Raw genomic sequence first — 23,923 nt, 5'->3', positions numbered from 1 at the left:
AGTGATCGGACAAAAGGGATTGGAGGAAAATCTGGGCCACAGCAGAATCCAGCGTGCCCCTCCGCTAACCTCCGCTCAAGCGCAAACAGCAGCCATTTCCTCCCTCTGTCCCTGGAGCCCCTCGCCACTTGCTGAAGAACCAATTCAGGGCTGCTGCGGCACAGGTGTCGTGACGTCTGCCGTTTTTACCCGCATTTACAATGTGGTCGGAAAAGCATTTTGTCACAGCATGTCCGTAACGTTTATATTGTTGTGTGCATAAAACTCTTTTTTTTGCTGTTAATTTAATTTAAATGTGCAAAAGCCATTGTTTAAATAAAGCTTGTGTTTAGCCCGTGAACATTTTTCCACAGAATAAAGAGCAAAAAATATAATATATGACTTGGACAAAATGTAGTACTTTTTTTTTGTTTTGTTTAGATAACATCAGACAAATTTGATATAGTTTTAAGCTAAATGCTTACATGCTTTTGAACAAAGCACAAGTACAGCACAAAATATCTAAACTTGGCTAAATTGTGCTATCTTACTTAAAAAGGGATTCCTCCCCTCTATTTTAACATTTACTGTTTTATTCACATAAAAGCAAGCAATATTTTATGCACAGATGCATCTGGTAGGAATCAGCCGGCGAAGCTGAGGGAGCTAAAAGTGAAAGGGACTGTTGTACTTTAGCACAGGTCGACCTGCAGAAGTGACTGCCCGAACACACTAAATCCCTGGCGTGGCAAAGAAATCAAGCATGGAGTTAACACTGTGTACCACCAAATAGGAAAAAACACGAAGCACCAAAATGAAACCAAACGGCAGAACCCCCCCACAAAACAAATAAAGGTTTGAGATATTCTGGCTTTATTTACATAGAGTCCAGAATTCCTTTCACAAACCCACACTTTCCTGCATTTCTCCCCTTAAATTAACACAATTTATGATTGAGTTAATGATTAAAATTATTTTTTATAAATTACATAAATTAAAAAAATATATTTGCGTTATAACTGAAATTAATGTCATGCATTAGAAAAGGCAAAAATAATGTTCAAATAAAAATTAGAAGAAAAAAAATCTAACAAAGAAAAAAAATATATAGAAAAATTAAACTGAAAAAGAAAAAGATGGAGCATTTATTCTTTTTTTTTTTTTTTTTTTGGATCATACAAATCTGAATCTCCCTTCTCCTTTGGAAGAAATAGAAAAATCTTTTTTTCCCCCCAGAAAATGTTTTTTTTCTTCTCCCTTTGCCATACAATTTTCCTCTATCGCTCTGATGGCCATGAATCTTGTCACTCATATTTTTCATCAACTCATGTCCATGGAGCGTGCTGCAGCTCCTGAAGATGGCCGCTGAAGCGAATGCAGTGGCCAGAATACGGGAGTCACAAAGCAAACGGGGAAAACCCCCCCACAAATACAGACAAATAATAATAATAATAAAAACACTGCTTCCACAAGATCAAGCCGGAGACCTGTTCCAGCACACAAATATACCAATGGCAACAGAGGTTTGAAATAAAACATGACAGTAATATGTTGTCACGTCTGTGAATAACACGAGCGTCTGTGTGAAGTGATTTGACTGAGCAGATGGAAACTGGAACAGTTGACAAAAACACTCATTCGTACGGACTTTAGCTTCTCCTATCAAAATATTTGTAAGCCGTGCAGGAATTTGGTAAGAGGAAAATCGTGTTTCCTTGTGAACGCTGGTAAAAGGCGGCAGAAAACAAGGGAGCGGCGCGTGTACTCTAGTTTCCTCCAGGTTGGATTCTCAGATGGCAGGAGCCACATCACCGGCTCTCCTCTTTGCATCTGGGCTCTGCTGCCTGTCAGCTCAGCTACTGTTGGGTTCATATGTGAGCCATGTTTCTTTTGGTGCAATTCTTTCTGCCTTCCAGATTCTTTGTTCTTTCAACCTGAAACTGACATTGTTTTCCCTGCTTATGTTCAAGGCTAGAATGATTGGCTGTGACAAAAGGGCTCTCTCCCTCCATCTTCAGAGAAGAGTGATGGCCTCTCAGACAGCTGTCATTTACTATTAGTCTTACACTCTCCCCCTTCATCTAATACGATTTCGTATTGTTTTTAACTCCTGCAGAAATGTGTTTTCTTTTTTTTCATCAATAACACAAAGCACATTTTGCACAATCTCTTATCTACCCGTTAATGCGTCTGCGAGTGGCATAATCACTTGTTCTTTAGGCGTTAATTGTGATTTAATTGCCCTAATTACTTAATTATCTCATGCATGGCTAAGATAATTAGCCTAGTGTTAAATACTGTGACTTTTTTCCTGTTAGACAGGATGAATTCCCCTTGATTATTTAATGAGATTAATTACTCTCACAGATACACCAGGTATATTAGAGGAAATTCCCACCTGTAATTTAATTTTCACTTCATTAATGAAAATTATGTGCGAATAAAGACATACATGTGTTTTTTTTTATCAGTTAATTAATTGCAGATAATCTTTCACACAGTGTAAATGTGAAATTTGGATAATTTATATATGGAAAAAGGGTGCTTGAACTGTGTAATCATTTATTCTCTTATATAAATGAGGTATTTCTGTGTTTTGGATTTAAAGGTTTATATATATATATATATATATGTATTTTTCTAAGCTTCATAAATTTTTCAGATATCTTTGCCCGGACTGGACCTAAATTGTAATTGCTTGATAAGCATGAGGCCCAGTTTGAAAAGTGACCTGATATCTGTCTGCCTGATGAGTTTGGAATTGATATTAAGCCTGTTTCACAGAAACTGTAGCTTGAATAAAGTCAGCATGGGTTGAATAAGGCTGAATCAATCAGCATGGTTAGCCTTTAGTGGAATTTAGCAGTTGAAAGAAAAAAAAAAAAAACAGCCTAAGTTGAATATTGGATGCAGCTGCAAAATCTGACGGAGAATCAGGGTAGCAGTTTTGTCTGCCTGTATTTTTCTGTGTCTCTCTCCACCCTCCGTGTCTTTCTGTCTGTGTGTCGGCACTCAGTGGGTAGACTCAGTTTTACTGTCACTACCTGTGAAATTGCATTCCATGAAGATGGATGCTTTCTCTTATATTCATGACACCCAGGGAAGCACAGTCACCTCTAGAGCTGTTTAATATGGATGCTACTATACGACGGACACGTGTACTCACGTTTGCATATGTGAACGCGATGCACGCATGCGCATCCACAGCAATGCATAGGCAGGAAGTTTCTTATGCAAACCAGCATGCTCTCAAACATGGGTAGTTTTTGCCCCAAAGACGATGTATGGCTGGTGTTTTCTTCGCCTCCTGATGATGAAGAGTGGTAGTGACAGTGCTGCTCTCAGTAGGGTTGATGCATTACAACACAGTGTTGCCATGTTGCGTAAAGTCTGTGTCTGCTCATGGAAAACATGGCGGTTTCTTATCTGGCATGGGGCACCCTGTTCTTCTGAATTCTTATCTCTGGGGTTTTATGAGAACATTTAGTCTCTGTTGGTTGATTACACATTGTAACGACAGAATAGTTTTGCCTTTTGGCTCGGACATGAGAGGGGCTGCACAGATATGGTGTCAAAGCCACTTGCAACCAGCTTACCTTACGTAAGAGTTGACCAGTGTAGAGTAAGCTGCACAGGTTTGCTTGAAAACTATATTTTGTACTTTTCTAGTTTTGGTAGTGTTGCAACCAGAAAAGCCCAGGGCTGTCTACATCGGCATGTTGTGCACCAGTTACATTGGCTAGAAAGTCATTTTCTATGTTCTGTGTACTTCAAGAAAATGTGGTTATGTGGGCAATAAATAATATCAATCAACAGGCAGTCAATTAAAAGTAATCGTGCTTTGATTACTGTTCCTGTTCTGTCATATTTCAAAAGAGTGCAGGGACCCCGGAGCTGATTCGCTGCCTGCGTGCCATGAGTGTGGTTGAATATTTTTGTATTTATTTGCACTAAAAGAAAGGACAGAGTGTTGGTGGTGGAGATGAATGGGTGGTCTGTAGGTCAAGAGAGCAGGAGCCTCATGGTTAAGGGGTTTGTGGGCTGCAGCCACAGAAGTGTGCAGATTAATAAAACAACAGTAAGCACAGTCCAGGCCTCTTAGGGGCACCAGCAGGCCCTCTCTTCCCTCCCTTTTTATACTAACCCTCCCCTCACTTTTCAACTACTACCCTAATATAACCAAGACATGCATCCCCAGGAGTCCTTGAGAGTGGGGCTGGGGGTGTGGAGGTGGTGATGGGGGAGCATCATTATTTTTCTTTTGGGCTTTCTTTTCCCTCTTACTGTTATTCCATAGTATACGGCCCACACCCTGCTCCCGTATGCTCGAGGCCAGTGCAAACTTGCATGTGTGCAAGTTTGCTCTTCACCCCGGACCCTCCAGTGTTCTCTCCCGATGCCCTCATGCAACACGACAGTCAGCCGCCGCTCTTCGCCGAAGCAGATACAGAAATACTCGCACATCTGGGCTCTTTCAGGAATATCTCCACAGAGAGGCTGCCTGAGCTGTTACAATGCTGCAGCATTTCATTCTTTCTCTGCCCCCTTTGGAAGAGCTGTTGTTGTAGAACTAAACTTAGGCGATATGCAATAGCTGCGGGTTGTGTGGAGTTTCTACACCTTGTTCTTTGGTGTGGGGGAGGAGAGGAATCACAGAGTTTGTAGGAATAGGGGTTCTGCTCAGGGGTTCAGAGGAGAGGTTTTTGTGTAATCCTATGCTAAATTCAGCATCAGATCTTTAGGGGAGCTGTGTAAAACCAGTATGTTTTTCTTGTCTTTGCTTTTCCGGCGCACCTAAAAAATGATGATAGCACATGGCTTTTCAGCTATCTCGCCCTCAAGGCAAAATGTATAAGGCTGCTAGGCGGCGTTAACTCTTCCTCTTCCTAGAGACAGCTAACCCCCTCAAAGGATGCTGATGTCTGGAGAGGGAATGCCTATGAGCGGAAATTTGGTCCGGGGAGGGGGTATGATGGGTTTGGGTAGGGTGAATGAAAGAGAACAAGGAGGGAGGGAATACGTGTTTGATTCTAAAAGGAAAAAAGCCGAATTTTGTCCGCCTGTTCTTTGTACAACATTTAGCTTTGACCCTCCTTCTCTGCTCCCTCCCACCGTAACCCCCCCACCCCTGCCCAACTCTTGCGCACAAACGGACAGACGAGGTCCAGAAAATCTGCGGGATACCACACCAGCGAGCCTTTTTGGTGTCCTCTCCACTGAGACGCAAGCATCGTGATGTATATCTTCACAGTATAGAGTGTGTATATGTCCACACTGTTGCAACAGGCAGACACTAAGGGAGGAGAGAGGGAAATACAGAGAGAGAGAGAGTGACAGGAAGGGAGTGAGGGAGGAAGAGAGGTGGAGGGAGAATCAGACTGAAAAAGGAAAAGGGAGGGGGAGAGCTTTATATGTTGGTTTCATGTTTATGATACAGGAAAAAAATATATAAAAAAATTATTTTGCTTTTCTTGGGTAAAGTTAGGGATAGATCCAGAATGTTTCCTATATTTCTGGCGAAGTTGTCCACATAGCTGCAGCCAGAGCTTCTGACCAGACCTCCACTTGTGCTGAGCAGACTGGAGGCGACCCTGGGTAAGTTATGGGCTTCTTTCTTTCTCTCCCTCTCTACGCTGCTGATTATGATGCTGCTGATTGATTGGTTAGAGGCTGTGGATTATCACGGGCCGCTCGTCACCAGGTACCTGATGATGAGAGGAGAGAGAGACGAGAGGGGGAGGAGGAGGAGGGGGGATTTAGAGGGAAGGACGGAAGGAGGGGTGGAAATTAGATGAGCATGGCCAGCGCTCGCATCAGCCAGATCTCACTAACTCCCCTTCTGATTTCTGTTTACTCTGGCATTGCACATTTGTATACAGAGAGTGCAGAAATTGATTTTGTGCATTTGTGTGTGTTTGCGTATCATCTGGATGCGAGTGTGTGCTCCCAACCGGCACACGTTGCGAGCCCTCTCGCTTTTCCCTTAGTCAAACCGGCGTGTGCTGATGAGGCCGTGGGGAGGGGTTTGCTGATAAAGGGAAAGCCAGAGGGGCCTTTTTGGTAAATATGCAGATGAGGGGCATGTATAAATGGGAGTGGGCTCGACACGAGCGCGTGCCACACGCTTTACTGTTTATATGTTCTCCATAGGGAGCCTGATCCTCAACAGATGCTGCCGTTTGGTGTGATCTTGCCACTGCTTTGTTTAGTGCATTCACTGACAAAGATAGAGACAGCAAAGAGCAGAGTCAGAGAAGGAAAGATTGAGGAAATACTGAAGGGGAAAAAAATGTTAGAGAATGAAAGAGATCGGGGTGGGGGAGAGGGGGTAATGGTAGAGTAGCTTAAGGGCATATTTTCACCCCAATGACAAGATGTGATGATTGCTGCTTTGCCCCATCCCTCCCTCCCTCCTCCCCCCCCTTTACCTCCCGAGACGTTTTTCTAATCCATTTGCATGTCAAAGCAGTGGAGGCCACTGCACAGATTAGTATGAGATGACATAATGATGTAATGAATTAAATACTCCTGTTTAAGCTCTGCGCTTAGCTGTAGTACGAGGCAAGGACAGCGGACCACTGGGGGCAAGAAAGCAGCGCCTTGTAAGAATGCTGATTGAAGTAACATTTTTACTTAATTTGATTACTGCTGCTTCTGTGACCTTAATCTGGTTTACATGTTTTCGCTGAACGCGTGCTCCTTGAATGCCACCGCCTCTGCTAAAGTGTACAGCTGTTTGTCTTTTCACCGGATGGTCTTAAATCCAAAATTTTCATACTCAAATGTAAAATTTTTGTGTAGCTATAACAAATTGTTTCCCGTGAAGTTTTGTCGTCTTCTGGCTGTGATTACGATCACTTGTATCAGTCTTAACTGCGTTAAAGAGGTGGAACTCATTTTACTTACGTTTTTCCTGTTTGTAGTTTCCAAACCTTTATTCGAATCAGTTTTTCCTCAAAACGTTTTAAAATAAATTTTTATGATCAGCCTTTAATTTTGGCTTTTATCTCTGAAAGGTGTAAGAGATAAAAAAAATAAATGTATATAAAAATACTTATTAAAAGTGAATCAAATTAACCCTAGTATTTCAGTATTTTTGGAGATGTGACCACATTGTTTTTGCCTTCTCTTTGAAGGCTATTGATTTAAAGTTTTTGTCTTTTTCTAGCTACATGAATGTGATGCATCTTTGTCTCTTAATTTTATTTTTTTACTTCTTTTGACATTCACTTTAATTTCTGGAATTGAAATCAATATGCTTAGCAGCTGTAAAGATGTATGAGTGATACCACTGAGTGCTGTATGAATGAGGCATTTTTTTTTCTTTCAGTCCAAGAATATTTAAAACCCAATGCTTGGGTGAAGGGATCGCAATGTATCAAAACTATATTGAGATGGTGTTATCAGGGTGTGCAATATTAATATTGCCATGGATTGTGAGGAATGCAGTAATTATTCACTGATAAATGTCTCATAAGTAGACTCTTAGCATGCCAATAGCATATTCAGCCTGTTAGATGGAGTTTCACTGTGATATTAAAAATACAGTGCCCAAGACAATAATATCACAGTAAGACCGGGAAGCGCAGTTGAAAAGAATAATTGGCATCACATGACTTTTTTTCACGTTGTCTAACTCTAACTTGGGTCAATGTGGAGAAACATTTCAGGCCAACAGAGGTGAGAATTTATCACTTTTGACACCATAAAAAGACCCCACTCACACATTAAAAGGAATATATATGTTTTAAATACATTAAGATGCTTCTTTTCACTATTACTAATTTAGTGAAAAGAAGCATTTTAAAGATACTTCTGTTTCTTTAAAATGTTTTTTTTCCTCCATGAATTTTTCCATGACACTAACAATCGATTCCAACTTTATATTGAATTTCTAAGCTTGTTTTTTTAATTTAAAAACAAAAAAAGTGATTTTGAAATAACATTTAATTGTATGACAAGCAAAAATATATATTTTTGCGCAAACAATGGTTTCATTTGGACACTTTGAGATATTGCAGAATCTACTGCTGATCTTGGGTCGACAATAAGCATTGTTCAGATATACTTTGATACTTTATGCATAGATACACTCCCCTGCGTGGCCCCCCGGAGCCATGTCCAGGCGGGCGTGGCCGCGCGGAGTCAGCTGGCTGGTGCAGAGGGTAATGAGTATGGACTGTGACAGCTGGGATAAAGTGTATGGATGTGTTTGGTGGGAGTAATCAGCTGCCGACCACGGGGTGCACCGGGATGATGTGAGGCTTTATGACTGCAGAGTTTACACCAACACACACACACACACATGAACACGTACACGGAGGTCCGTTGGGACTGTATGCTTCGTCTCGCCCTGGTACTGCTGGACATATCCCAGTTTCTCCTTTTTGGTTTTGGTAGAACGAGCACACTCTTTGTTTTTTCCTCCCTATTAATCATTATTATTTTGTATGGCAAACATGGAACAAATTTCTCAAACAGCAAAATAATTTTTTTTTTTAAAATTAATAAAGTTCTGTTTTAATCTGAATTGTGATGTGGTGAAAATATGCAAAGCTGTGTTTTGTGAATGAAGACAGACTATCTGAAAGTTAAACAGCAGAAAAATATTGAATTTGCATTTGGAAACAAATGATTTTCCAATATTTCAGAAGAGTATGATTAACATGCTATTGTGCAGTTTTTTTGTTGTTGGTGGTGGTGGTGCTGTGGCGTAATTGTATTACTGAACAGATTTGCTTTGTTACAAACCACATCTCAATACAACTATTTAGAGCATGTGTTTTCAGTGATTTGCAAAAACAATTGGTATAAACTGGGCCCTCGTGTTAAGTGACATGGAACACCTAATAAAGTAAAGGAAAAATAAATATCGATGACCATGTGCATAAGAATGAGGTGGCTATGCTTTGATTTTTATTATTTTCATGGTATTCAAACCAGCCTCTTGTAAAGTTTGGCTTGCTTCGATTTTGCCTTTTTATAATAAATCTTCGTCTGCACTTTTGAACGTGTCTGTAAAACATTGATTGAACAAGTAAAAGTTAGCACCCTTTGACCTGAACTCCTCGCCCCCATCTATTGGCTGGGGTTTTACCCCGTTCTTCTAGGTTTTCCATCGTCAATGAGCAGAATAGGTGGGAAAGCGGATTATTGGTATTGATCTACCCAGGAGGATCATTAGGCATCACTATCAATTCCCAGCTCCAAGCGCACAGCACCGGCCCGCACAGACATTGCCAATTTGTCCCTATTAGAGGTCCCGTTTTCTGTGTATAGGCTGTAAGGGGCTGCTCTGGCCACGCCACGGAGCAGCCATCCAGGCCCTGCTTTGGCCCTGACCACTTGTTGTGATTGATATCCAGAGCTGCAAAATCTCCAACTGAATTTACTGTCTCCCCCCCCACTTTTCTCTCCATGCAATGTCTGTAATTAAAGATTTTATTTCAGAAAACAAAGAAACTGAGATTTTTTTTTTTTTTTTTTAAAGACACATTCCACTTCCTGCCAGCAGCTTCCTCTACATGCCCATATTATTTACTGAAGGGTAATTGGCACTGTAATAGAATACTTCAGCGAGGCTTATCCAGCCTGGCCCACTTATCTGTGTAAGCTGGCTGTTCTGGAGACTAAAGCTGCTAGATCTGTTGTCGCCGACTTTAACCCTGTGCTGGATTCAGGTGTGCAGGGAAGCTGTGCTGCTGCTGCTGCATATCATGTTGGGTGGCAGGTAGCACAAGTCACTTTGAACAAACACACGAAATCCATCACTCATACAAATAATAATAATGAGAAAAATAATTGTGTAATTGCGTGTAATTTGCAACTATTTTCCACACATTTTGTGTTCCTTTTTATTTTTTTCAGTTTGGCATATTTATGAGCCCAGCATGAACTGTTTGTACTGTATGTATGCATTTGAATCCAAAGGATGTTTCATAATTCTCTGCATACTGTAAATGTAACGGCATCGAACCACATTGAGAAACACACACCCGTAGTCTTACCTGTTGTGCAGTCGAACCAGAGAAATCCACGTCTACAGATTTCATTATAGTATCAGACGGCTCAGTTAGTCACCGGTTCATACACTGCAGAAAAGAAGAAAAGAACTTTAAAAAATGTAGTGATTTTTCACCCGAATATCAACGCTCCGTTGCCAAGAGAAAAATGATTCAAATGAGGAAAACAGCAGATCACTCCTTACCACGTTTCTTATAAACAAGCAACAACGTCTTTTTCGCCTCTGCTTGTGATCGGATGTGTCTTTAAGCGCTGGTGTTTTGCGCCAGCCTTTAAAAAAGATTTCGTCGGCTCTGTGATGACTGCAGATTTCTCGTGAACTCCACTGGGCCAGCACAGATGACACAATTTACCTCACAAATCCAGCTTGCAGGGTTTAGTGGACAGGAGATTGGACCGGGATATTCGCCTGAAGACATTTCCTCCCTGGTTGAATACAAACATCATCACACATTTGACTGTGAAAATGGATCTTAACCTTTGACCTGACAGTCTGGTAAACATGCTGGTCGAATAGTTTTTTTTGGGGGGGGTTTTGCGACATCTATTAAAAACAACATCTGTTATTTCCAAACACAAGCTCCAGACAGTAACATGCCTTTATTGGATTGTGTCCTGATTACTTTCATTTTAGACTCGGCCTGTTGTTTCTTTCTTACAACCGGTGCAAAATGCTGGCACTCAAATTAGTTTTGCTAAATCTAGACTTTAATATTAGCATTCTTTATCTGCCAGCTAGCAGTGTTTTACTTGTGCAAGTCTTTTTACAGAGTTGCCCCATTTTATCTGTCCATGCTTCTATACACACAAGTATGATTATGTTCCTTCAGGTGAGGAAACTTGATGCTTTTGAAGTCTCAAAACACACCATGCAAACTCCGAGGTGAAACGAAGTTTTGGCTTTCCTCCCCTTTTAGTCTTTGTCCTGTGTTTTTTTATTATTTTTTTTAGTTCAGTTTTAATGTGTGACACTTCGATAAGAGTTTTTGATTCTTAAAATGTGTTGCACATAAATTGGTATGGGAAACTTTGTAATAGTTTGGTAACTTGTGACATTTTCTTTAGGAAGACAGAGGAGGAAGATTGGTTCAGATTGGGAGGATTTAAATTTTTTCTGTTTGCAGTCATATCAGTATGTTAAATTCACATATTTAAGTTTATTTTGCTTACCCCACACTTACAGTTCGCCACACAATAAGCCTGACAAAGCTTTCCTTTGACCAAGTGGGTCGGTGGCCAGCAGGTGATTTTCTTCCTCATGCCCTTTAGCTCCTTCCTGACTACTCTATCTGTATCCTAATAAAAGCACGGTTATGCAGAAAGATGAGCAATGACTGCACCCCTGCTCCAAACAAATACAGTGTGGATATGTTTCAGATGGTACACTTAAGAAAATCAAAGCCAAATCTTTGACTTTGTAAACAGTATCATGCTTAGTGGGAACAGTATCAGTTCACACTGTGGTCTATTAAGGGGTGAGCTGTGTGTGAAGGACATCCTGCAGACCTTTTAAGTGCTCTAATAAATCATCTTCAACACATTCAAAATTCATCAGCGCTAGCACTTTGCCCTCTCTTTCCGAAACTGCTCCGCGTATCCAGACAGCCAAAACCACATGAACACACTTAGCAGAAGCTGTGCTCCAGGGGAACAACACATTGGACCTCAACCTGAGGTTTTTGCATATGGAAATCAAAGCCTCACTCGTAATGACTTCAGTCTGGGCGATGCGTGGGGGTCCCGTTTGAGCCGGCTATTCCCCAGCCGTACCCTGGCTTTCACACGTCCTCGTTCACACGCAGCTCATAGGATACTGTTAGGCTCTGCTGGGTTCGGTCAGCGACCACACAAATGACATATGGAGCCAGCTTTTGAGTTAACCAGTCCATTCAGTCACTCACACTCAATCAACATAAAAGCCAAGGAAATACTTGTAAGGCTACATCATTAAGACGTAACAAGAGCTGGTTATAGAGAAAACATAAACTGGGTAAGTAATAAAAGATGGAAGATGACATTAAAATTGGGGATCTAATTGTTGTTTTATACGCTCTAAGCAGCAATATTGTGGAGCTGCCAAGAGAGGGCAGTGTGGCCTGCCCATCAGCGTGGCTGGCAGCCGCAAATTCAAGGTTGGAGGATTGTGATCACCTGACACAAGCAGACAGGCGCGCACACACACACGCACGCACGCACGCACGCGCACACACACACACACATGCACACACTTTGGCTTCACATGCTCCGTCTTCTGCCTGGTTGCTATAAACATAAATGATGTACAGACGTCCATAGGCCTTTTCTTTCTTTATGGTGGTGCGTGGAATCTTTCTGATCTTCACCGGGACTCGCACGCCTGCTTTATAGATTATAATCATTTTAATCTCGGTTCATTTTAAATCGGCATTATCCTGGGTACGAAATATCAAATGCTCAGCTGTCGTTGAAGAGCTAAATAATTTATTTACAGCATTTGATAAATAACATCTCTTGGAATATTATTAGAAGAAAAAGAGCAGCCGCATTTGTAAATTTAACAGGCTATATTTGTGTGCCAGTTGTATACTCTTTATGTTTTTTTATGAGACAATGGAGGCAGACTGTCTGGGAGTAATCACATTAAAACAAGAATCACTCATGACGCTTAAAAATGTACAAATGAAAAATAAATGGATCGCACCGAGTAGGTGGGAGGGATTTTCCTGACAGGGTCATTCACTGGTAGATCTCACTGTTACAAAGTCCACATCCTCTTGATATGTTTTTGCTTGTATGTTTTGTTACCCATAGATATGCTTGAGAGAGAGAGTGAGTTTTCCTGGGTGAAGGGAGAGGGTGAGTGTGTGAGCAAAGGAGAAAAACCTTAGAAAAAGGAAAAAGAGATGGATGAGGGCAGTTCGGGGGCCCTGGGTGTTTTAATTATCCACTGCTCTGTCGTTGGGTCAGAGCTCGCTATCTCTTCCTGGCTTTATCCCTGTCTCATGATTTGAGCAGTACCTTTATCCCTAAGCCTTCAGCTCCTCTGGCCAAACAAAGAAAAAAGGGAGGGCAGAGAAAGGGTATTAAATCAGTAACCATGCCACATTTACCATTAATATCCCCCAATCTCCTCTTTTTTTATGTAGCGCAGAGCTGAGTAACCTCAATAAAATGACCCTGCTGAGGCCTGGTGGTGTATGAATATAGCTGTTGGGATGGAAGACCCTCTTGCACTACAGGGAAGAGCCGGTCTAGTTCTGCTGAAAAAGCTGAAGCTAAGTGCTGGCATCCTTCTAAACAAGCAGGGTGAAGGAGCAAAATATTTTTTATCTTCTTACTTCCATCATTCTTTCTTTCTCTTTTTTTTCTATTTTTGTTGCGTGGAAAGATCGTTGAAATGCCAAGCATTCCAGGAACAGCGCCTGATAACACTATTGGCTGAGGAATGGCTACTGTGGATGGACACTGGTCACATGACATAGTTGTCGAATTTCCCTGAAGCATTTAGAGATCTCTGCCAAGCACTGGAGTCGATTTTTCTGTCAATAACTTTTTTTTTTCTGGTTTATTTTCATTGAGAAGACTTTTCACCATAAGTGCTAAGATGTTAAATAGAAAAAAAAAGTTTCCACTTCAGTAGAAAATGTTTTTTTTAAAATACTTACACCCCCTTTGTGCATGTATTTTATTTTTGATCAAATTTACCCTTTAAAATAAGAGAAGTAAAGCAAATATTAAGCATTCATTAAATGTGCATATATATATATATATATATATATGTACATTTCTGGTAGTTTTTAATAATTACACCAATTTTTACTGGTATTCCTGAAGTCTGGAACAAGTTGTTTTTGCATATATGTTAAGATGTTTAAAAAAAAAAAAATCCTCAAAGCAAATGTTTTTTATTGGGGTGTGCATAAAAGCTTGACAGTTTATACTGTATCTCAGCTTCTCTGTGCAACTCTGTAATTTCTGGACTCTGCTGCATCTCCATGACAACCTGGTTTTGATGTGGGTTCTCTTCCTGACATTTCCCCGTTTGGGGAGGCTCGTGAATTGCATTGCCTCTCCTTCAGTCAGCATGTCACATTAAAAAAATGTGTTTGGGGTATGTGTGTGAGTGGGTAGGGTGGGGATCCGTGGAGTGTGGGGGGGCAGTATGAGGAATCTAATGGGCGTCTGGTCTGATTGTCCTCAGCCGTGGCAGAAGAGACAAAGCAGATGAATTGTGCAATGGATTCGAAGAGATTGGAGACAAGTGCATGTCAGCGGCTCCTCCATCTCTCCTCCTTTTCCTCCCCACCATCTTCCAGGATCCCTCCCTCTCCCTCTCCATCTCTTCTTTTTTTTTTTTGTCTGACATTCAGGAAAAAAAAAAAAAAAAAAAAAAGCAGGCATGACAGCATTGCTCCGCTTGAGCAAAACATTGAAAACAAAATGCAATCCTCACCCATTTTGTTTTTGTATTAGATATTCAGTCAGACAGCCAGAGTGTCGGACTCATATTAATTGTGAAGCACCGCATGGGGAATTTTTGCAATGTTAATCACTGAGCAAACATCAAGGACGTTTTTTGATTCATGCCATCTTGAGTGCGAGAAATAAAGGACGGCATTTTTAGGGAACATATTTAGAAGATAAAGGCACTTATCTAATCATCCTAAAAGAGTCACAGTGGGCTGAAATCTGATAGACTTTTTCCCTTGAATGTCTTTGTCTCTCATTCTTACATTTTGAAATGTTTTTTTTAATTTATTTATTTTTTATGAAGTGTGATCCCGTTTCAATCTCTGCGCTACAAAAATGACTACACAGTGTCTGACTAGAATAAACTCTTTTCACAAGGCTCTAAACTCCAGGAAACTGTTACAGCACAGCAATTCAACCTTTGTATGATCATTCTCGCTATCTTTGTCATAAAAGGTTCTGGCCGGTATCACAGCTTTAGCTGAATGTTTTGTGTTAGCTGCATAGTGTGAAGATCTCCTACAGTAAGTTTGTTGATGTATTTCAGACAGCTACTGTAGCTTTGAAGTATCAAAGACGAACCACTCAGGGATCACTTTTTCTTCTACAACACATGTTTTGAGTTCGGGTTAGCTGCGCTTTATCTTTTCAAGATGTTAAAGTGTAAGGTAAATTCAACCAGAATCTCTAGAAAAGAGCGTTGAGGCTTAAATTTAATTGGTTTTTGTCCTAAAACTGCACAACACATGAATAGACATGCAGACGTTTCCATGAAGTGACCACAATGGCAGCACTGGTCTGCCAGCTTTTGTTTTGTGTTGACTGTATTTATTATTCATCTTTACATCACTCTGTGTTTTAATATGAATAATGGAGGAGGTATCAGAGGAGGAATAGGGATGTGAGAGAGGGGTGGCACACAGCATGTGTCCTTGGCTCCTCTCCACTTCTGCGATACTCAGAGGGGAGCAGGTGGAAAAAGGAGCAAGAAGAAGAGGGGATGCGAGGTTTTGAGTCTACCTGAAGGGCTCAGACTCTGAGGTCTTGCTCTTCTGCTTCTCCTCCCTCACTCTGCCTACTTTACCTGCTTGTCTCTCTTGTTTGGTTTAATAACAGTGTATAAATCAAAAGCCTCCTGTCACCCACACAGCTTTCATTAAATTCAAATGGCGAACGTTGCTCTTTGGATCTTTGTTTTTTTTTTTAAATAAAACCAGATGATCAAATGTGGGTTGAAATGTGGGTCATTATTTTATGATTCTTAAAGCGTGTTGCCATTGTTTTTTTAATTTTTTTTACTTTACATTTTAGAGGATAAGACCACACGTGCGGATGTGCTGAACTTGACTGTAAAACATTTCTGCAAGGGCATTTCTTTCTTTGTATGCACACACTGGAACACACAATACATGTTATTTTCTTGTAATAAGCCCAGGAAATTCAAGAGCTTTGTGTTTTCCATTTCTTTTCGCAATGCACCATGACAGTTTTTTTTTTCAAAGTGAAGAATATTCATCCTTGAAAGTATTTCAAGTTCACAGAACAGTGAAAAACAGAAGTACTTCTGTTGGAAAAAAAAAAAACATACACACAAAGACCTCCATTTTATTTGTTTTTATTAACATTTCAAAGTGTTTAGGGTTTTCAAATTACATGCAGGGTAACAAAGGTCAAAAGTTACAGAGCCGTGAAGGTCTGTTGTTAGAGGTTATGAAGATGACTCCCTAGAGGCATTTCTTGATATGGGCGATATGCCTCACAACTGCTTGAAAAAAATTCTAATATATATATTTTAGATTTTTACTTATCTAAATGGAAGTTCTTTAATCAAAACCAAATTCCTACAACTTATTTTTCAATCCAGTCATTGGGGTTTGAGCTGCTGTGCGTTGAGTGAAAAATACAGAACTTAGTATCTGATTCATGGCATCAGATTTGGCACTAAATCAAAGCTTTATTTTACAAATATTACAGAAATCTACACTGCAATTATTCATCAGATCAGAACCTAAAATACTCAGTGATCAAACTTAAAAAAGGTTTATTCTACTGTGGATGAAACTGGTTTTTAATACAAACTTTATCCTCTATTTGAAAAGATAAAAAAAAAAAACAACACAGAAAACAAAATTTCTGATTGCTTTGAGGCGCGGGAACCAGAACCAGCTAAAAACATCTCAGTTAAACTTTAACCAAATTATGCTACACCAGTTGCACCTCAAAAATTGGTTTGTAAATTGTTTCCAAAAAAAAAAAGAAAAAAAAAAAGAATTTTAAGCATCGATATATGTGTGGACCTTTTGTGCTTAGGGATGACTTGGAATAGGGTTTCAGAGTTGGATGTTTTCCCCGGGTATCAAAAAGGACCAACTGCTTTGTCAGCAGCCGTTGGTGATTTTTTCCCCCAAGCAATTAAAAAGAAATAAGAAATATGACAAATTATGCAAAAGTTTTACAAATCTGCATGTCATGAATTCAAACTGTGTGCAACTTTTTTTTTTATTTATTAACAAGACTTGTACAAGTTAAAGAACATAAACATCTGTTTCTTAACTAACACTTGCGTGTGAAATGAGACAATTGTGTTAAGGCTCCTACTCTCGCACATCACACAAAAACGCATAAATAATAATGTAAATCGAGAACCACGCAGAAAAAAAAGCAGCACTTTTTGTCCAGTGGCAGGTGGATTAGGGAGTTTTGTTGCTGATCAAAATGAATAAAACTGTATCATGCAGCCTGCAAGCAGAAGAGGGCACTATGTGTCGGCAGTGTGCATTCTCTTCTGTTTCTTCTCTCTCATCTTTTCTTCTTTTGCTTCGCTTCTCTCTGTCTTTGCAACAATTTGCCATATATGCTGTATTTCAAAGCCACATGCTGCAAGAATTTATGTCAGCTCTGGAGGAAAGTACATGAGATCATATGCAGTAAAACATGGGTTAAAAGTGAAGATGATTAATAGCAGATTAGACTCTTATTTGATGTAGTGGTATCTGTGCACAGCCTCTCTGGGTAGTTAAATGTCCACATGTTCAAATGTCATATAATAAATCTTTTAAATAATATTGTTCGGTAATGGGTATCTTATTTTAAACTAAATTTGCTCTCAATTTAATGACGAGCAGGTTCTCTGAGTATTTCACAAAAGCTTTTTAGCCACACAATTCCTTCATCATACACATTTTATGATGCTGTCCTTCACCAGTGTTACCGGTATAGTTTTGAAAGAAATGTTTAGAACGTAAAATATTTGCAGATAAATGTTAGATTTATGTTAAACATTGTATTTTTCTTCTCAGCTGCTGACATAGCATTTACATTTTGTTTTTTATTAAACAGTAACTACAGCAGATCAACATGACCATACTCCACTGAATTTGAAGCGACTTTCCACATCAACGCACTTTTTTTTTTTTTTTTTTTCTTTTGTTTGTTGTCAATCCTTTGTTTGAGTGGAGACGGAGCGGCCCTTTGAATATTTGTCCCGCACAAAAGCCAGATAATCATGGCGCCGATACCTGAGCGCTGTGTCCTCTACAGGCAGGTCAGAGTAGCTCCCATCACCCCCTAGTGTGTCTGCCTCCTGCCTCTGTTCTTCCTGCCTCCTTTCCTGTTGCCATCGTGGCCTGCCATGTTAGCGCAGGCCCCCGCTGCTTGGCCCTCTCCTTCAATAAATCTTCATATGTGCTGGAAGGGGAAGGTGGAGGGTACAGACAACAGTAACCGCTGGTACTCTCCATCAAAGGGTTATCTGGCTTTCACAGGCGCACTGACAGACTGCTCTCTGACATGGAGCTGAGACCAAGTGCTATGTGCCTGAGAGAAGGAAGTCATTTATAAAAACGCAGCACAAAACGTCAAAATAAGCCAAATTAAAAAAGTTTTTGTAATCAAGTCCTTTAAAGACGCACTTTTTTTTTTTTTTTTTTGCCATTATCATTACTAAAATCTTTAACGTGTAAGGGCTTGTTTTGACTCAGGCTGACAAAAACCGTTCTGCTCGTGAAGTAGATATTTAAATTTCTGCGTTGAGTTGCAGTGGTCTATTTTTCAGCGTTGTGTTATTGTGTCAGCAGGAAGTGCTGTTATGAATTACCAGCCTCAAATTTTGCAACTTAAAAAGTGGGAATGAGAGTAAACCTTTTGTTTATGTCACCCATCATCTTGAAATATTTACCATTCTGCGCCTCTCAGCTCCTTGTCTTCCTCCAGTGTGATAAAAGGTTGCCGGCTCCCAGTCTTAACCCCTTCCTGCTTTATCCCGTCTCTGGATCCAACATCACACAAACCTCATCTTCCTGCTCAAATCTGCTTCCTCCAATTTTTTTTCCCCCACCCTGTTTTCCTCCTTTCCCTCTGGAGGAAGTGGTTTATTCAGAGTGGTTCCTTTGGGAATTATATGAGCATTTGACCAGGTGTCTGTGTCACTTTTCAATATTTTATTCCAGAGTATGTTTGTGTGTTTAGTTTGTGTATTTGATTTGTTAGGTGTTTGACTACTCAGTTCGGAAAGAAGCAATACACGCCTGTGCTTATGCTCTTTGTACTGTATTGCCTGTGCGGTGTGAGGGGAAGGTGTGTGCAGTGTTTCTTTCTTTTTCTTAGTTTTAAGAGCAAAGGAAATGAAATTCAATGCTATATGAATTATGGAGTATGTATCGTTACCTACTGTGTGTTGTTCAGAGTGTGTCGGCGAATAGAATCCACGTATGAAAGGTGCAGAAATAAAAACAGAAAAACTGCGGAGTGTTGTAGACATAGTGCCGGGTACTGTATGAATTGCCTGCGGTTGCCTTGCAGGAGTGATGCCTCTGAAATCCGACATTTTTCTCCATTCACTTTCAACAAAAACATGTCCCCCAGCTAGGGTGCACCTTCACTGTTTTACCACCACTTTTTCAAGAGAAAACAAAACTGTGCGGAATGGCAGCCTGATTCTGGGTTTTGTAAAGATGTTTTGTGAAGTTTTCAAAGCTAAATTGGCATTGTGCTGGAGTAACCTTCCATATATCACTTGTTTTCACTGTCGGAAGCAAACTGATGACACCAGAAATTACTGCACATAACCGCTGTGGAAAGCCCTTTGTTGAGTGAAATGATTATGTTTCACCAAGTAAAGCATCTGCATGTTTTTCTAGAAATCTCGTGTCAAAAGAGAAAGATTTCAATGGCATTTTCTGTTGCAGGAACTACTTGAGATGTAATTTTGACAGAGGAATTAGTTTTGTTACCGTCATGAAATGCACCTACTAATAGGCTTGTCTGCATCCGCTAGACAGTTTAGTGTGTGTTTGATCTTTATATATTCTTAATCCTGCCTGACACCTTTCTGCCTTTGTAAATAGAAGCAAGGGCTCGTGTGAACGTTTTAAACAGAATCAAAGCCTTAAATATCAACATTTAGATTTATTGTCATTAAAAATAAGACGGGTTTTTGTGCTTCTAGTTATTTCTCATCTCTCCTTTACATTCTTCACATCGGACTGACTCCCTTTTGTTTTTAAATCCCATTCATTTTTTTCTGTTGGATGGTGGGAGATGGTGGCCTCTTTGTGGTGGTTATATCAGGAAAGGTGATCATAAATTTTAAGAGCTGCAGGGAGACAAAGGGGCTAAAATGGAGAGGCTTGGCTGAATGAGGGGACCTGGCCATGTCATGTACCTCAGTCATTTTTCTTGTGCGCTTAGAACTCAGTCAGGGGTTTAATTGGAATCCAGACTTCAAAGAAACGCTTGGTCCATCCAGCAAACCCCCCACCTCCCCATTCTCCATCCCAGCTCCACCCCTGTTCCTAGCTCCCCTGGCTGGATGGATCCGCTCACATTCACAACACATACACACAGAGCATGACCACTACAATATCAGACGGAGCATCACCATGCACGACCTCGGCTGAAATTGACTTTGCTCATATTTGCACAGGACGTTTGGGTGTGGGGCGCGGATTTGTGTGGCCCTTGTTTGTGCTTCCAAATAGACGCTCCCAAATAGACGCTCCCAAATAGACGCTCCCAACATTGCAAAAGTGTGTTCGTTTTTTTTTTGATAACCTTTGTGAAAGGTGAGAAAAGCAAATAAAGACAATTATTTTATTTGTGTTGCATTTTCTGAATAGTGTGGCAGAATTTAACAAGCGACAGCCTTTCTTAAAAATAATTTTTCAGGATAGGCTTTTTGTGAACAATTGTGATAACATGACCTTGATAATTTTTTTTAGCTCTTTTAAAATAAGTATTAAATAAAATTGCAGCTCCGATAAAGATTTACCAGCTATAGCATGATACAATTTAAGTTTTTACTTCGGTTACTTTTTATGACTGTGACTCACACCTAATGAGAATCCAGTTTCAGAACTAAATAAGACCAATGAAAAATAGTTTTAATACAATTTTGTTTTGAACCACCTATAATAGACAGTGACTGACACTCACCCCACACATCAGCCACATTGCGCCATTGCTACAGGATCTGCTTGTACACACAGATATGCATACAACATTTTATTGGAAGATGAAGTGGAAGGAAAAAAGTGTGGTAGAAAAATATACACAAACAACAAAGATGAATGCTTTATTGAGATCATTGTGAAGCAAAGCCCATTTAGGAGTTTGAGGAGATCAGCAAATCATGGATTGTTGCTGGAGTGAGTTTCTCAAGGTCCACTGGCATACTGTCATAGCAGCTCTATGCCACAAAATTGTCCAACACTTTGTGCTTCCCATTGTTGAAAAACGTAAGGGATATTTTATTTAATTTATTTTTTTTCATTTTCCAGCAGGACTGGGCATCTGTTCTCTCTGCCAGACATACAAGACCTGGTTTAATGAACATGACCTGCAAACTCTCCTGAACCACTTGGACAATCTATACAATATTGTCAAGAGGAAGATGAGAGACGCCAAATTCAAGAATGCAAACGAGCTAATCATTGGCTTCCTAAACACCTCAGCAGAGTCACTGTCTGATCGTCCCCATGTCGCATAGTCATTCATGCAAAATGCGCCCTGACCAACTGTTGAAGTTATTTACTGTATAATGTATGGACATATATTTCAGAGGGTCAGATTTCTGTGTCACAGGTCTTTTATATTGGTCTTACATGATGTGTTTTGAATTTGAATTTTGGGTTTGCATTAACTACAACCTGTGATCATAAAAAAATAACAAATGCTTGAATTCAATTTTGAATTGAATTAACTAAATAAGTTTACACTTTAATTGTATTCTAATTTATTAAGAAGCACTTGTCTAATTAGTTGAGAGCTGCAGCTGAGCTGTTGTCCAGATGATCATTGAAATGACGTTTGAACAGTCTGAACTTTTATTAGCTTTAGCTGCACCATGCTCCTAGGCCTGCTCCTCTTGGAACAGCTCTAAGTTTTTAATGTGAAAATACACAATGAAAACGGTTAAGCAGTGAGATATTTCAGCTTACAGCTTTCAGTGTGTTGTATGGAAAGAAGACTCACAATGTGGGCAATCTCGGCTTTGCATTAGGCTGCGTTTCTCAGCTCTCGAACCGTTTGAGTCGGCTGTCAACGGAACTCTTGAGGTTTCTGTTATTACAAGGTTCATTCTGCAGAATTCAGAATAAAACCATGATCGAGGTTTATTCCTCCGGTAATATAATGCAGTCACTTTTATTATGGATCCTGAGCATAGTACAGTGAGGCAGCGGACTTGTCTTCCCACTGAAGCCCTCCCGAGCAGCTGGTGAAAAGAGAAACTGTTTGTCACAGTCGTTTGTCTTAAGGTCCCCATGACAAAACAGAATTTCCTTCCTGAAACTCCTCCTCTTCATGCTGCTGAAAGCAGAGAGGGTTAAGTCAGTGCTTTGTTTCATCAAGAAGTTCATGTAGTCCTCCTGAAGTTCATGTAGTCCTCCTGTAGTTTTAGCCCTTTATGGCTGGAGGGACAACACTGCAGAATCTGAAGTGAATGAGAACCAGATAAAATCTTTGTTGGAGTAAATATCATGAAGCATGCAAACGCCAGAAAACAAAATATATGAGAATTACACCGATGAGTGTAAATTGTGCAGCGGTTGTGTAAAACTTACACAGATTGTGCTGTTTCTTTTATTGTGAGTTGTAAAATACTTTTCATATGTGGACATATTTTACACCACATGTGATACTCTGTCTTTATTTAACTTTTATCTGGTGGAGATTATGTCTTCCTATCAGTAGAGCTAGAGATCATGTGTGTGTGGAGATGCTCCTGATGGTCTCTGCAGTGAGAGAAGCTTGAGAAGTTGTACTTGTAATTACCACCATATCGAAAATAAAACCCAACATAATTTATGCATGAATAAGCAATTTATGTTATTGCTATAAACATAAAACAGTGTTATTTAAGAAGATTAGGAGATAAATAATTCAGGCTTCGTTGTTGTTTATTGTTGGGACTTCCTGTTTTGCTCATAAGGAGTTTTCTTTTTGTAGTTAAGATATTAATGTTATAGAAAGTCATTCATATTATTTTTCTTGTTGTAAAATAATCTCCAAAAATGTTGAGTAATCCGACAAGCACCACCATTTTTACACTTTTGTTCCTTCAGATTTTCTGAAATGTGTGTGTGTGTGTGTGTATATATATATATATCTGAAGGAAAGTTAACTTAATCACAAGGCAAACCTATAGAAAATTGGCAGAAAAAGAACTGAATATTAGAAACTATAATTAACAGTGGAGCAGCAGGAGCTGATGGGCTGAAATACATGGCTGTGTAATTAAGGTTTCAGGTCTTTTTGAGTTTCAGCAGGCCTTGCTTGCAACAGTGCTGAAGATACAGTCTGTAAGATAATATGTTTCCAAGCTGTAATTATTAGGAGGAAAAGACAACCTATTTTCAGACCTCTAACAAATCATTTTTTCCATTACACCTGGTAAAGGTGTTAATGACTTCTTGTCTATTTGATTCCTCCTTTTGAATTATGAAACATCTGAAACACAGCTAGATGAGAATTTAAGTCACAATTTTTACAAAAATGCGCTTTGAATTTTAAGGTACCTTGATTTTTGTTTTATTTTACAGAAAGGCAAAAGTTCAGATGGGATTTGCCGATGACGTGATTTAAAAACAAATTGACTTAAAGTGGTCAGCTGATTATGATGTGAAAACTTAAAAAGGTGACGCAAAATTTTAATCTCAATCTCCTGAATCTCAAGCACTATCATTTTTACTCTTCTGTTCTTTCAGATTTTCTGTGTATATATGAAAGTGAAGGAAAGTGCAGTGAGATTAACGAGTTATATTAAATATTTATATATTGAATATATAAAAAATGTCCCCCGGGGGGTCTTGTGGGGAGTTCTCCGGGAGTATGGGGTACCGGGCCCTTTGATACGGGCYGTMAGGTCCCTGTATGACCRGTGTCAGAGTCTGGTCCGCATTGCCGGCAGTAAGTCGGGCTCGTTTCCGGTGAGAGTTGGACTCCGCCAAGGCTGCCCTTTGTCACCAATTCTGTT

At 39.9% G+C, this 23,923-nt stretch overlaps 1 protein-coding gene across 1 annotated transcript in view; it reads left to right on the top strand.

Annotated features, from left to right (window-relative positions):
• The first annotated feature begins 5,440 nt into the window (after window positions 1-5,440).
• Window positions 5,441-23,923, top strand: part of zfhx3b (zinc finger homeobox 3b) — a 308,186-nt gene continuing 289,703 nt past the window's right edge. Inside the window, exon 1 of the mRNA XM_017303941.1 lies at window positions 5,441-5,574. The gene's annotated coding sequence lies outside the window, so the exon portion shown is untranslated. The remainder of the gene's footprint in view (window positions 5,575-23,923) is intronic.

This window comes from Poecilia reticulata, linkage group LG3 (assembly GCF_000633615.1).
Source record: "Poecilia reticulata strain Guanapo linkage group LG3, Guppy_female_1.0+MT, whole genome shotgun sequence".
Lineage (NCBI taxonomy): Eukaryota > Metazoa > Chordata > Actinopteri > Cyprinodontiformes > Poeciliidae > Poecilia > Poecilia reticulata.
The sequence above is the reverse complement of the archived record's forward strand: the minus strand, read 5'-3'. Positions and strand labels throughout refer to the sequence as shown.